The sequence below is a fragment of the Chanodichthys erythropterus genome, chromosome 16 (assembly GCF_024489055.1).
Source record: "Chanodichthys erythropterus isolate Z2021 chromosome 16, ASM2448905v1, whole genome shotgun sequence".
Lineage (NCBI taxonomy): Eukaryota > Metazoa > Chordata > Actinopteri > Cypriniformes > Xenocyprididae > Chanodichthys > Chanodichthys erythropterus.
The window spans coordinates 27,415,089-27,430,819 of NC_090236.1; the positions used below are offsets into that span (position 1 = coordinate 27,415,089).

Below are 15,731 nucleotides of genomic sequence, written 5' to 3' on the forward strand. Positions count from 1 at the left end.
AAAAAATACAATGTTTTTATGTCCATCTTATTATGAGATTCAAAAAATAAATACCGTTTTGACGCTGTTTAAAGGGACAGTTCACCCAAAAATGAAAATTTGATGTTTATCTGCTTAGCCCCAGCGCATCCAAGATGTAGGTTACTTTGTTTCTTCAGTAGAACACAAATGATGATTTTTAACTCCAACCGTTGATGTCTGTCAGTCTTATAATGCGAGTCAATGGTCACACAGTTTATAAGAGTCAATAAACATGCACAGACGAATCCAAATTAAACCCTGCGGCTCGTGACGGCACATTGATGTCCTAAGACACGAAACGATCGGTTTGTGCGAGAAACCGAATAGTATTTATATCATTTTTTACCTCTTAAACACCACTATGTCCAACTGCGTTCAGCAATTGCTTGGTGAGGTCTGATAGCGCTCTGACAATGGCAGTGATGTCTCGCACATATACTTCAATGAGTGCCAGACATCACTGTCGTTGTCAGAGCGCGATCAGACCTCACGAATCGAGTGATGAATGCAGTTGGACATAGTGGTGTTTTAGAGGTAAAAAATTATAGAAATACTGTTCGGTTTCTCGCACAAACCGATCGTTTCGTGTCTTAGGACATCAATGTGCCGTCACGAGCCGCAGGGTTTAATTTGGATTCGTCTGTGCATGTTTATTGACTCTTATATACTGTGTGACCATTGACTCGCATTATAAGACTGACAGACATCAACGGTTGGAGTTAAAAATCATCATTTGTGTTCTACTGAAGAAACAAAGCCACCTACATCTTGGATGCGCTGGGGCTAAGCAGATAAACATCAAATTTTCATTTTTGGGTGAACTGTCCCTTTAATGTGACGTGATGGATCACTTTAGCGCCTCAGTTAAAGCGAAGCGGCAACATGGAGCGCATGTGAACATCCTCTTCTCCGCTTTAATACCAGCTACAGCGGGAAATAAACATGAATAAACATCTGGAGGTATGTTAAAATATACAGTAAAACTTACCAAAATCCGTATCATGTCTCGTGTATTAGCTCAGTGTTTCAACCTCGGAAAGACGTCAATGAAACAGCTTGTAAACAGTGTCACATAACGTCACATTTACCTCAGAAAAACATATTCAGTGACCATAAACTCATTAGTCAGCTAGAAAAGTGTACTCTAGAAAGAATTCTGATAATATAGCTATGCACCGTTACATATTCACTTTTAATGTTCTTCAATATTTAATGCATGTTTGAATAAATCAGTTATGACAGCAGCGATTTAAATGTCTATATTTAAAAAAAAAAAAAAAAACGAATTGGAGTAGAAATATGATTATGTAATTCTAAACTTTATTTATAATAAAAACATTGAGTGTAATTTAAGTGTTTGTATATAAATGAGTTGATTTAACCGTCAGTATTATTATAGTATACCAACTGACTCCCATGTGTAGTTTAAAGCATTAGTTGAGAGTTTTTTTCTTTTTCCTCTAGAAAATTTGCCATGTATTGTAAATGAAATACTACATCCAAAATAAATAAGATATCGTAATCGAATCAAAATCATGTGAATAGTAATTGAATCGAATCGTGAAAATTGTCAATACCCATCCCTAATTATAAATATCTTTACTGTCACCTTTGATCAATTTAATGCATCTGTGCTGAATAATAGTAAAAGTTTCTTTCAAAACAATTACTGACCCCAAACTTTTAAACAGTAGTCTGTGTTATACCTAATGCTAAGTAGCATATATTTCAACAAAATGTGAATGTTAGAAAAGATGAAGTCTTTTTTATTTCTTTTTTATTGTCTTTAAAACACTGAAAGTGAAGAATCACATGATTCAAACTATGTAATTGCCTGAGTTTTATAGAGATTGACATCAATAAAACCCAGTATAAAACTGCCCTTTTGCAAGCCATTGCCAAAATACATCTCTAACGCCTGTGCATTTGACATGTTACAGCCCCTTTTTTCAGTTGTTTTTGTGTCTGTTAAACTTCCAAGATTTGAGGAAGTCAGACCCTGACAACACTGTAAACATCCCCAGCCATACACGCACATGCAATAAATGTTGAGAAATCATCAGCAGAGCTCACAGGAGGTGTTATACTTCAAAACTGTGAAATAGACATTACTTCAAATATTTATTAACTTATTACAGTTATCAAGTTTTTTGCCAAGAGGTGACCACAAGCAAACTCAGAAGTTGTTTATCAGAGAATAAATCTGCAAGAGAACAGTTTCAGCTGAAATGTTTAAACACAGGTCACCGTGTTCATGTCAGCTGGTTTGTGTGATGTAAGTGGAAAGAGTCAACCTGCCATCCATCTAATGGACACTGAAGCAGTTTTCTTGGCTCTGTGAACAGTGGAAGTCCACACAGGTCAAATGTGACTTTGAAAGCTGAAAAGAACTTTTTTGTGTGTGTGTGTCAAGGATTTAGGGGAAGAAAGAAACAGGCTGTTGGAGAATTATGGCAGGATGGTGTAGGAACAGGAATGATTAAACAAGCCATATCTCTGTCAGAATACGGTCTGCAAGAGATGAAGCAAATCAGAGCAAGAAACTTTATTTAACATTTTGTGTCAGGACCTTGAAAGTGTTTTTTTAGCTAAATTTGGATTTAAATAGGCAAATACTTAAAGGGTTTGTTCACCCAAAAATGAACTTTTTTGTTATTAAGTACTCACCCTCATGTCATTCCACATCCGCAAGACCTTTGTTCATCTTTGGAACACAAATTAAGATTTTTTTTTATCCCCCATGGAAAGCAACGTAATTACTGTCATTCAAGGAACAGAAAAGTAGTAATGACATCGTTAAAATAGTCAACATGACTACAGTGGTTCAACCTTAAAGGTGCCCTAGAATTGAAAATTGAATTTACCTTGGCATAGTTGAATAACAAGAGTTCAGTACATGGAAATTACATACAGTGAGTCTCAAATTCCATTGTTTCCTCCTCCTTATATAAATCTCATTTGTTTAAAAGACCTCAGAAGAACAGGCGAATCTCAACATAACACCGAATGTTACGTAACAGTCGGGATCATTAATATGTACGCCCCCAATATTTGCATATGCCAGCTCATGTTCAAGACATTAGACAAGGGCAGCCACTATTAACATCTGGAGCATCACAGCTGAATCATCAGACTAGGTAAGCAAGCAAGAACAATAACGAAAAATGGCAGATGGAGCAATAATAACTGACATGATCCATGATTAAATTATATTTTTAGTGATATTTGTAAATTGTCTTTCTAAATGTTTCATTAGCATGTTGCTAATGTACTGTTAAATGTGGTTAAAGTTACCATCGTTTATTACAACATCATCTCTACAACAGTGTGTAATGTTAGCTTTAGCCACGGAGCACTATCAAACTCAGAATCAAATGCAAACATCCAAATAAATACTATACTCGCATGATCCGATGCATACATGCAGCATGCATGACGAACATTTTGTAAAGATACATTTTGAGGGTTATATTAGCTGTGTGAACTTTGTTTATGCAATGTATGTAGAGTCGAGAGCTTGGGGGGCAGGGAGCGCGACGATTTAAAGGGGAAGCAGCCTGAATCGGCGCATTTATAATGATGCCCCAAAATAGGCAGTTAAAAAAATGAATTAAAAAAAATCTATGGGGTATTTTGAGCTGAAACTTCAAGGACACATTCAGGGGACACCTTAGACTTACATGACAACGCTTTCTAGGGCACCCTTAATGTTATGAAGTGACGCGAATACGTTTTATTTGTGTGGGCAAAAACAAAACATTAAAGGTGATAAAGAGGATCTTTTCGTCGACTGAGAAACCAAAGACTGTTACTGAGTTTTTGAAATGAGCACATGCGTAAGAACAACCCCCCCCCTCCTTTCGAGGGAACGCCTCCTAAAACCCGTGCAGAAGTATTGGAAAACGAGTGTTTACCACCAGCATTCGCTGTGTCGTGTTAGTGGATTCATTATGTCGGACTCACCGCAGGTAACTCATAATCTGCAGTTGTTACTCCTGTCTCCTGACAAAAGCATTGCATGCGGCGCCTGTGGAGTGTGGAAAGTTACTGGAGTGCGCAGCCGCGCTCGTCTCTCACAAGGAACGTCACGGCAGTGATTGACAAGCCAGAGGGCCAATCGTTTATGCGATGATCTGATGTTTTTAAGGCCCTACCTCGTGCACAGATGATGTATATTAATATTATTCCTTTCAGTGTACCTAATAAATAGTCTTTTATCAGTTAGTAAAGACAGTTTCAAGTAATATTGCAAAAATGTATAAAACAAAACATCCTCTTTAGCACCTTTAAGGTTTAACTACTATAGTCACGTTGTTTTAACGATGTCTTTACTACTTTTCTGGATCTTGAATGACGGTAATTACGTTGCTTTTATGGGGGATAAAAAAACACTCGGAACTTCATCAAAAATATTTTAATTTGCGTTCCGAAGATGAACGAATGTCTTACAGATGTGGAATGACATGAGGGTGAGTAATTAATGACAAAAATTTCATTTTTGGGTGAACTAACCCTTTAAGAGTCTATGACTGGATCATTATTGCTGTGATTATTATGTTTTTCTCATGTTATATGTTTGGGAACAGTTCTTTTAACCCTAATTGATGGAGTGTGTAGCTTTTAATTTCCTAACCAACCATTTAGGAAGACATCATGGACATATTCCAGGATGACAAAGCCAAGATTCATCAGGCTCAAATTGTGAAAGAATGGTTGGGAGGGAGCATGAAGAAGCATTTTCACACATTTGGCATCTCTGTGTCCAGACGTTAAATTCATTGAAAGTCTTTGGGATGTGCTGGAGTAGACTTTACAGAGTGCTTGACTCTTGCATTGTCAATACAAGATCTTGGCCAAAAATTGCATCAATTTTTGGCCAAGATCTTGTATTGACAATGCAAGAGTTCTTGTTGAAATAAATGTTGTTGATTCATGCTCCTTCCCAACAAGTTTTTCACAATTTGAGCCTGATGAATCTTGGCTTTGTCATCCTGGAATATGGCCATGATACATCTTCTGTACATGATTGATTAAGAAATTAAATGCTACACCCTTCATCAATTGGGGTTAAAAGAACTGTTCCCAAGCAAATAACATGCTAGAAACATATTAATCACAGCAATAATGATCCAGTCATAAAATCTTAAGTATTTGCCTATTTAAATCCAAACAGCGACTTTTTTTTGGCCGGCCAGTGTAACAGCAGATCTGTTTCCTCTGAGAAGTCCTTCCACTGAGAGTGGTTAAATATAACTTTTCTGGTTCTTAACTGCGCTAGAGATTAATGCATCTCACCGTGGCAAATATTTTGACCCATGAATCTCTCAATATTTAGGGAGCTGATTCTGTGCTATGCTGCACATACAAGGCATGTGAGTTCAGTGAAGTAACACAATCTGATCTGTGGGTATTTTAGAGAAGAATTATAACTTCCCCAGATTTTTTTACCACCTGGATTTTGACAAACATAATTAAAAGAGTTTGTCTTTTTTTATTGCTGCTTTTGCTTTAACAACTTTTCAGAGATGCTAGATGTGTTTTGGATCCAGATCTTGTGTGTAAAGCTCACGCTGCTCTTGACGTTCTTCTTGAGCGCTATGCTGTCATGTGCTGATCTGCCTCTCAAGACTGTTTGGCCAATATCAACAACCTGAGTTCAAGCGCCTGCAGCAGCCCTCCTCCCTCACCCTCGCCTGACCCATAAACAGATCAACTTAAACTTTCTCTCTCCTCTCCTCCTGTCACTTACAGGCTGCCAAATCATCTGCACTTATTTTATAATGACTGTAGGTTCGTTTGTAGGGTAGATGAAGAATAGATTTTGTGTTTTTAAGATTTGATATACAGTCAAACCAAAATTTATTCAGACACCTTGAACATTTCATTCATTATTACAGTTTATTCACTTCAGTTTAAAAAAATGGTAATAAAATATGACAATCTCAAGAGTTAAACTGTGTCAGAAAAAAATAATCTTAATTATGTCAGATAACACTTAAGCAAAACATGGTCAGGTCAAAGTGTCTGAATCATTTTTAGTTTCAAATTTTTATCAATTTTACTGGTAGTCCACTGATTGAAGAATTTTTGGGTATAAAATGTCACAGTTTACTTTATTTTGCTATCCTCAATTACATAAATGAACTATAGTGTCCTGCACCCAGTAGTAAAAATATATAAAAAAATGTCTGAATAATTTTTGGTTTGACTATATAAAATATGTACATTTATAAATAAAAATATATAAATTTAAAATATATAGTTTTAATTTAACAGTGTATCAGGATGTTTATTACATTATCTTATATTGTATTAAAAAATGTTGCTTAAAACTGTTTTAAAAGATAAAAAGCATGTCACTCAGTAAGACATTTTTAGGTATTAAACAATTTTGACTTTTTTTAATGGTGATGATTCTCTTTCTATAATGTGGAGACCTTACACTGCAAGACTGAATTAATTTACTTTACATTTCTGTTTTTAGTTTAATATGTATTTGCAGTTCTTGATGAGGACAGTCAAATTGCAGGACAATTTCCACCTCACCTGAATTTAAAAAAATAAAGTTACAGTAAAATGTCAATCGCTCTGTAAGATTAAAGGAGGTTCTTTTGTACACTTCTTTTTGCAGGTGGAAAAAATAATATTTTGTGTCCACTAGAGGGTAGAGCTGAGAAGCTTTACTAATCTCTCCCCTTACTTGACATTGTTGTCATTTTGTACTTATAATAATCTTGTTCTATCAATACAGACCGTGCAAGTCATCTTGGTTAGTTAATGTAAAGACTAGGCTTACACTTCAACGTGTTATATTCTACACTGTCTACACTGGAAATATTTTTCTGTCATAATTCTGAACACAACAAAGATTTTTAAATTGAAATACTAGAAAAAACATTATTTGCAAAGTCCAGAAAGTTGACTTTAGGATGTTTGAGCTGCTGTGTGTACATACCGACTCCCTCATTGTATTGGATTTAGTGACACACAGTTAAATTATTTTGCTGCAGGCAGGGTTCAGTTAGTGTTTCATTTGAAAACAGACCAGTGATGTGCAGGACTCAGGTTATTACTTTTAGTCCACTTGTAGATGGTAATGCAGCAAGTTGCAGATGTTGAGCCTCAGGACACCCTATCTATCACAAACCGACCCCTGAAAATACCTTATATACACAAGCAACAGTGCTGCAGAGTTTCTCTCTCTGTGTCCCTCTCTCCCCTTCCCTCCACTCTCTCTCTCTCTTTTTCACTCTCTCTCTCTATCAAAGGCTGGTTGTTTGAGGCCAGAGTTTAGTTTCAGGGCTTTGGATTCAGAGAATGGCACTAGGAGGCTGGATTGGACTGCACACTCCATGGAGCATCTGATGGGATTATAAGCCACAGATTTTCAGACTTTTATGCAACTAATAATATATCAGCAAGTAACTTTTGATGTTTAGGAACATAATTTTTTGCCGGGCTAATTTTTTAGGACTTTGTGGGATTGAGCAAGGCGAAACTAGGAGTGTTGTGATTTCCTAAAGACTTTCATCCAGGACTTTCTGCGCTGTAGAGGCTATGGTAGGCCTTTACGCTGGCGTTATAGTGGCTTATTTAAGTTTGAGTGCCCAGCTGAACTGGCATCCATTTCACATTTAGGGAAACTACTTTTACTCTGCTGAGTTTTTGTTCAATACTTGGCTTCAAGATTGCCGCAGCATTATGTTTCTCAGCGGATGGAGGCACTGGGCACATAGTGGACATGAGATCAAGTTAAGAAATCTTCTGAGGTGTTGCTTTTAGTTGTGTCATGCTCTTGCTGTCTAAAATTGGAAACACTTCCCAAGTTTTACCTATAGTTCTCAAAAGTTAACAGAATCCTCTCTCACAATGAACAAAGATCTTCGTTTCCCCAGGAAGACAATGCAGATGAACTACTCAACACGACGGCACTCGTGCATTGGGTACGTATAAGCAACAGAAGCAACACTGAAGGTGTCTTCGCCTTCGGTTGAGTCTAATCTCCCTTTTAAAGCTTCAATTTTACAATTCCATTGATTACATAATGACCTTGGTTGAACTTTGCACATGTTACACCATGTCATTTTCCCATGATGTAAATATCGTTTTTGCTGTGTTGATATCTACAGAATGAGATTTGTTCTCCATGTGAATATGGTCTTTTTCCAGTGCTTAACCCTGACAGGTTTTTCTTGTGTAAGAAAGTCTTGAAGCAAACCAGTGCTCCCATCTCCACTGGATTTCTGACATCACTAACATCAACTATGAAATGATCTGGAGTTACTTAGATTTCCCTCTTTCTCTACAAGCACTGTTCTACATAGTATCACAGTGTTAAAGCAGGCAGAGAGCAGCACTGGCTGTTATGTGATGTGTTGTGTAGCTGCTATATCTTTGGCCTGGACAGCCTGAGGCCGGTAGAGGTAGAGAATCGATGGCTCAGCCACTGTCTGTTGATGTTCGCCTGTGGCAGCCAGGCAGAGTCACGATGGGCAGACACATCGCAACCTTACACACACAGTAACCTCTGTACTATCCAGCATGCCTGGCATTATCTAATGTAAATGATGAGTGAATTATGCTCTTGCACTCAAAATTTGGCCTTTATGATGAGTGTATGTTGTTTCAAACGATCAAATTCAGACACATTTTGATGATGTTGATGTTTTTTCTTCTTTGGAGAATCTCTATGACAGAGATACTTGATAGTTTCCCTAAGCTGAACTTATTTTGATCATTTAAAAGCAGTTAGGGATGCACTGATTTGGAAATGTTGAGCAATACCAGCAACTTTTTGTGTTTTGAAGCATCTCTGATATCAGATATATTAGCCAGTAGTAGAAATCAATATTGAAATTACAAAAAAGCACTCTTCAAACAAAGTTACATTACCATTTAAAAGTATGGGGTCAGTAAAATTGTATTTTTTGGAAGAAAGAAATTAATGCATATTTAGCAAGGATGCATTCTCAAAACTGTCAGTAAAGACTTTTACATTACTTTCTGTTCATCAAAGAATCATGAAAAAAAAGTATCAGTTTCCACAAAAATACTAAGCAACTGTTTTCAACACTGATAATAAAAAATGTTTTTTTGAACACCAGATCAGTATATTAGAATGATCATGACACTGAAATACATTTCAGAAATATATTACTAGAAAATGCATATTAAAATATTTGTGAAAAATAAAAGAATAGACTCTAAAAATTGCTGGATTAAAAACAACCCAAGTCATTGTTAAATGTTTGCCCAACCTGCTGGGTAGTAACTATTGTTTAAAAATTACTGTATTGCTTGCTTAAAATGAACCCCAAATATGTTGGAAATTAACATTTATTAATAGGCTTAATGATTGAATATTTATCAGTAAGTTTAATGAATAATAAGTAAATAATAAACATTTATTAAATTGTTCACTCTAAAAAATGCTGGGTTAAAAACAACCATAGTTTGGTTGAAAATGGACAAACCCAGCGATTGGGTTGTTTTAACCCAACTATTGTTTGAAAACGACTATATGGCTGACTTAAAATTAATCTAAAATGAAATTAAAATGTTAATTTATTAAACATATTAATAAATGTTAATTTTCAAGATATTTTGGGTTCATTTTAAGTAAGCAATACTGTAATTTTTAAACAATAGTTGAGTTTAGTAAAACTACCCAGCAGGTTGGGCAAACATTTAACCCAACTGCTGGGTTAAAACAACCCAATCACTGGGTTTGTCCATTTTCAACCCAACTTGGGTTGTTTTTAACCCAGCATTTTTTAGAATGTTTATTAATAAAATGTTCACCTATTGATTATTATTGTTGCCTCCAGTAATTATTTGTCTGATTTTTAATTTCCAACCTATTTCGGGCTCATTTTAAGCCAGTCATATAGTAATTTTTAAACAATAGTTGGGTTAACTAAAACTGCTCAGCAAGTTGGGCAAACATTTAAGCCAACTGCTAGGTTAAAACAACCCATTTGTTGGGTTTGTCCATTCTCAACCCAACTTGGGTTTTTAACCCAGCATTTTTTAGAGAGTAATAAAGAAACAAAATCTTAGTCTCTGTAACCATTTTATCTGTTTAACAATAGTTAAAAATCCCATGATCGTTTGGCTATAATTTATCAGCCTAAATATATTGGCTTATTTTACTAATTTATCGTCAATTTGAGATATTGTGTATCCCTATGAAGATTGTAGTCAAGACACCAATGATCACAGCCACTATATAAGTGCAGTAATTTTATTGGTAAGTCTGGGCTGTATTTATCTCTTGTAATGTAGATTCATTTGAGCCTCTTTGAAACACTGCCACTCTTCAATCTATGGCTCTCTAAAGGACCTGTCACAACTCCACACAGCATATCACAGTGTTACACTGTTCACAAGAGGCTTTTCACTCAGAGACAACACTTACTCTCCATGTGACTCAGACAAAGCTGTGACTTGTTTCCTAGATGCGTCTCACCACAATAGCCATTTAAAGCAGGGCAAGCAGTGTTGTAGAGCATCGACATCAAAACTGAGGATGGGATATTTAGCTCATCATTTCTTAGTTTTGTACCACATGTAATGTAGATGGCATAGAATGGCATATTCTTTTCACTAAGTTTAAGATGACTCAGTTTTTAATTAGTTGAACTTCTTTAATTTGAGTGCTGTTGAGATGCTGCAAAAGATGCTAGGTGCGAGTTAGTGATCAAACATGTCCTTCTTGCACATGTTTACATAGGGGAAAAAACAATTATTGTGTGTATCAAATGAATCACTATGCACTCGAACTTGACTCGAACCGTCATCTCTGGCATGAGAGGCGGGCACACTAACAAGGACACTAAAGACGCAGCCTCTAGCATCAGTCACTATAGTGCACCTCTTGAGATCGGGGGAGTGAGTACAACATTCTACACTTCATTTTTTCGGTATTTAAAATGCACATTTTCTCTTTGGAATTTTCAGTGTGAACACATCACTCGCACTATTTATACTACAAAATGGCAAAGAATAGTGCATAAGTACATGAATTTTGGTATATCTACAGAGAATACACAAAACACATTGTGTGTGAAGAATGTAGACCGTCTGATAATGCTAAACTAAGCTAAATATTATGTTTGCATTGCATTTTATAGAAGACTTTTTCTAAACCCTTAAAGGTGCCATCGAACGTTTTTTTTCCAAGATGTAATATAAGTCTAAGGTGTCCCCTGAATGTGTCTGTGAAGTTTTAGCTCAAAATACCCCATAGATTTTTTTTCATTAATTTTTTTAACTGCCTATTTTGGGGCATAATTAGAAATGCGCATGCATACATCGGATTATGTGAGTATTGTATTTATTTGGATGTTTACATTTGATTCTGAATGAGTTTGAGGCTGTGCTCCGTGGCTAACGGATAATGCTACACTGTTGGAGAGATTTATAAAGAATGAAGTTGTGTTTATGAATTCTACAGACTGCAAGTGTTTAAAAATGAACATAGCGACGGCTCTTGTTTCCGTGAATACAGTAATAAACTATGGTAACTTTAACCACATTTAACAGTACATTAGCAACATGCTAAAAAAACATTTAGAAAGACAGTTTACAAATATCACTAAAAATATCATGTTATCATGGATCAAGTCAGTTATTATCGCTCCATCTGCCATTTTGCGCTATTGTTCTTGCTTGCTTACCTAGTCAGATGATTCAGCTGTGCACAGAGCCAGACGTTAATACTGTCTCCCCCTGTCTAATACCTTGATCATGGGCTGGCATATGCAAATATTGGGGTCGTACATATTAATGATCCCGACTGTTACGTAACAGTCGGTGTTATGTTGAGATTCGCCTGTTCTTCAAAGGTCTTTTAAACAAATGAGATTTATATAAAAAGGAGGAAACAATGGAGTTTGAGACTCACTGTATGTCATTTCCATGTACTGAACTCTTGTTGTTCAACTATGCCAAGATAAATTCAATTTTTAGTTCTAGGGCACCTTTTAAGTAGTGGTGGTTGCAATTTCTTAATTGCACTGGTTTGGCAAATAACTTTGACATCCCTTCACATATTAGAGTAGAAACTTGAGTCGTTCTAAACGGATGTCGAAAGAGAAAGTCAAGTGAGGTGAACCAATCACAGGACAACAGTGTCAGTAACCAGCAGACCCAAAAATAAATCCTCAGAGCTCAGAATAGTCGATAGACGCTGATGCTGTGACTGGAGTCGCTGTGCGTCACTGTTCTGCTCCATATTTTCAGCATGGCTGCTTTCCCCAATGACTCCCACCGCTCATTGATCTGTCAGCCTCTCTCACTAAAGCCTCTCTCCGGAAACCCTGCCAATCCGTCTGCCCTTTCTCCATTAAAAACCAGCAATCTAATAGAAGCTGTCAGACCATTTTTTATGCCTTGCTGTTTTTGATTAGCGTTACAGTGCACTTAGATTATTGGCTGGTGACATCTACTGGTAATATTTTGTTACTGCATAAATCACATATCAGATTATTTGAAGTAATACTTTGCTTGTGGACCAAGGATTATTAGCAGTGCAGTTTATACTCCAGATTCAAAGGTTATCCAGCTAGCCTAAGCTGGTTTGGTGGTTTTAGCTGGTCTCTAAACTGGTTTAACTGGTTGGCTAACCAGACCAGCTGAAAAATCTCTTAACACATCTCTAAAACCAGTTAGAAGGCTTTTTTAAGACGTTTAGATGTTATTTCCCTTGTTTTGTTTTTGGTATGGTACTATGGTAATACTATGTTTTTTGGACATGTACCATGCTAATACCATAGTATTCTTTGATGTATCTTGGACTACAGAATATATGCAATGGTAGGCCTACATGAATAATTTAGTACTATGGTAAATATCAAAATAACACTTTTTTATTATTAATACCTTTAAACCTGTGCTTCTCAACTGGTAGGTCGCGGAGTGGACTATCAAAGAATCATAAACAAACGTAATTCTATGTTTTGCTTTTGTGTGTGAAAGCTGTTGACACTTCTGTCAGACTCAGTTTAAGTAAAGAGTGCCTGAGAAAAATGCGTTGCCTGATTTAGTATCTGCGACCAGATGAGATGTTGTCAGAGTGAGTGACATTATTCTAACGTTTTTTTTTTTTCCGCATCTTTCTGTATTTCACTTCATTATAAATAAAACGCAAAATAAATTACAAGCATGCAACATCGTAGTTGTGTTGTCAATTAATAAGTCATGAAATTACCAAAAAGTACCAATATATAACGTAACTGTTAGCTGGGAAGGATTTGCATGCAGGTATAATGTTCATTCTATTCATCAGGAGCGGTTTCCCCATTTCATTAACAAGTCATGTTAGTATTGTGTGTTTATGGTAACTGTTGTTTCCTTAACCCCAAAATGCCACTTTATTTTCACTTTGTGTTATTTTCTATATTTTTAAATGACTGTGGTGGCTCATACCAATTTACTTACTTTATTGTATTAACAAAAAAACAAAAAAAACATTTTTAGGTCTTATTCCTAAAAAAAAATAATTAGGTCATGCTTTAATGACCATGCAGGTCCCATAAACAAACCAGTTGAGACGAGCCACTGGTTTAAACTTTGTGGTTTTCCAGATTGCTACATGTAGTTCATGTCTCACCAGCAGGGGATGCAATGGTCTAATGTGAATGCATCACATTATGAATGAATGAAGGTCCGTTTGCACTAAGTTCTGCCTCTTACAAAATCAAATAAAAGTTCAAATTAAAGTTGCAGTACTGATAACAAATCTACACTGCAATTTATACATTTTTTAGCACAAGACCTGTTTAAATATTTGCTTATTAGACTATAGTTTTTGTTTCAGAAGGAATCCTCACCTGAAAATGATTGTTTTCCATTTTGTGGAGAATTCACTATTTTGCAATGCTTTTCTGATCCTTAGTACAATTTTATCACCGGAATTTAGTCTTGATGCTTTCAGCTGCCAGCCAAACATGCTGTTAGTGTGAAGCCTGTGACGTCAGCACAGTGATGCTTCATGCCTGCTGTGACGTCTGGATGGAGATTCATGCATCCTCTGAGTCCTGGCAAAAAGCATTTTGTTTGCCCATGGATAGTGCTGTTAAACTGGCAGAAGAGCTCAGTTATTTGGTCAGTTCAGTAGTGCAGAGAATGTAGAGGTGAACGTTATGAAAGTATCATTTTTGTCTTGCCTTTGGTTTAGAGTCAGTACAAAAGCAGGGCAAAGCTTGTCTGACTAGTTAATACATTTATTTAATCAAAAATACAGTAAAAATAGTAATACTGTGAAATATGATTATAATTTAAAATAACTGTTTTGTGTTTGTATAGGTTTTGAACAATGTAATTTTTTTCCATTGATGGCGAAGCTGAATTTTCATCATCATTACTCCAGTCTACAGTGTCACATGATCCTTCAGAAATCATTCTAATATGCTGATTTGCTGCTCAGGAAATATTTCTTCTTATTATTAAAGAGTTAGTTCACCCAAAAATGAAAATTATGTCATTAATGACTCTCCCTCATGTCGTTCCAAACTCGTAAGACCTCCGTTCATCTTCGGAAGACAGTTTAAGATATTTTAGATTTAGTCCGAGAGCTTTCTGTCCCTCCATTGAAAATGAATGTACGGTATACTGTCCATGTCCAGAAAGGTAATAAAAACATCATCAAAGTAGTCCATGTGACATCAGTGGGTTAGTTAGAAGTTTTTGAATCACCTAAAATACATTTTGGTCCAAAAATAACAAAAACTACGACTTTATTCAGCATTGTATTCTCTTCCGGGTCTATTGTATATCCGCTTTCACTCCACAGTGACGCTGCTTCTTCTTTCCTGTTTTACGGCGGTTGGCGTCCAGCTTATTGGTGCATTACCGCCCCCTTCTGCTCAGGACAGTGATGCGATTAGGACATCCGCGAAAAAACTTCTAACTAACCCACTGATGTCACATGGACTACTTTGATGATGTTTTTATTACCTTTCTGGACATGGACAGTATACCGTACATACACTTTCAATGGAGGGACAGAAAGCTCTTGGACTAAATCTAAAATATCTTAAACTGTGTTCCGAAGATGAACGGAGGTCTTACAGGTTTGGAACGTCATGAGGGTGAGTAATTAATGACATAATTTTCATTTTTGGGTGAACTAAACCTTTAATGTTGAAAACAGTTGTGCTGCTTATATTTTTGTGGAAATTTTGTTTATTTTACTTTGATGATTAGAAAGTTCAAAAGAACAGATCAAAAATATTTTACAATTTAAAAGTCATCCTTGCTAAATGAAAGTATTAATTTCTTTAAAAAAATTGGAGAGTAGTGTATTTATTTATTTATTTATTTATTTGTGCATAGATTGAGAGACAAAGACTAAAAAAAGAACTATAGAGTTTGTACCAATACCAGCACTTCAGAGACATTTGCCAGGTATAAATACTGAGATCTGTTTGCTATCTGGAGCTGATAGGTTTCCAGGACACGGACTTAAAGTCTGAACACTCACATTATAACCCTGAGTAATAAAAAAAATGAGCACTGAGGTGAGCACCGGAGGATTTTTCACCATGCTGCAGAGCCAAGAATAATACTTTACTTTAGACATATCATCTTGACCTCGGAACTTTCATTCCTCGTACAGTAATCTGTTAAGAAACTTTCATTTTTACGCTGGGTTTCGATCCGTCACAGTAATTGGGAATTCATTGCGCTGTGGAAAATATTTCATTAAT

At 36.1% G+C, this 15,731-nt stretch overlaps 1 protein-coding gene across 2 annotated transcripts in view; it reads left to right on the forward strand.

Moving 5' to 3' along the window:
* Nucleotides 1-15,731, forward strand: part of pde4ca (phosphodiesterase 4C, cAMP-specific a) — a 51,230-nt gene that overhangs the window by 4,388 nt on the left and 31,111 nt on the right. The gene's annotated exons all lie outside the window — the stretch shown is intronic.